The following is a 624-nucleotide window of genomic DNA, read 5'->3' on the forward strand; positions in this document are numbered from 1 at the left end:
ACATTAGCCAGGAAAATGTGGATATGAGGTGGAATGTGGTGTCCAAACCGCTGAATAAGACTTGTGAAGATCACAGGCCCATAAAAGAGGATGATGATGCAGACATGGGAGCCACGTGTGTTGAGAGTTTTGTGGCGACCATCTGGGGAAGGCATGTGGAAGACAGCACAGAGAACCAGTAGATAAGAAACAAAAATTAACAGGACATCTAAGACCACTGTCGACATGATGACAAAAAGTCCATACCAGATGTTCACTCAAATGTCATTACAAGCATATTTGGCCAAACCAATGTGTTCACAAAAGGTGTGTGGAATAATATTATTTTGGCAGAAAGTCAATCTTTTCAAAAGAAATATTATGGGGAAAATTGTACAATAACTTCTCAGACAGACAGTTACTCCAATTTTCCCAATCAGAGCACGTGTAAGAATCGTGGTGCACCTCAGGGGGTAGCATATAGCAATGTAGCGGTCAAACGCCATCACCAGCAAGATCCCTGACTCAGAGATGAAGGTGGAAGGGTAGGAAAAAACCTGAGTGATGCAGCAATTCAGGGAGATCTCCCCAGCATGGAACCAGAAGATGGCCAAGGCCTGAGGTACTATGCAGGTGGAGAGGACA

General features: G+C 44.1%; 1 pseudogene; it reads right to left on the reverse strand.

The window, feature by feature from the left end:
* Positions 1-8: 8 nt before the first annotated feature.
* On the reverse strand, positions 9-620 carry LOC102742866 (olfactory receptor 52B4-like; annotated as a pseudogene).
* Between the last annotated feature and the right edge of the window lie 4 nt (positions 621-624).

The sequence above is a fragment of the Leptonychotes weddellii genome, unplaced genomic scaffold, assembly GCF_054177405.1.
Source record: "Leptonychotes weddellii isolate Sample4059 unplaced genomic scaffold, ASM5417740v2 HiC_scaffold_57525, whole genome shotgun sequence".
NCBI classification, from domain to species: domain Eukaryota; kingdom Metazoa; phylum Chordata; class Mammalia; order Carnivora; family Phocidae; genus Leptonychotes; species Leptonychotes weddellii.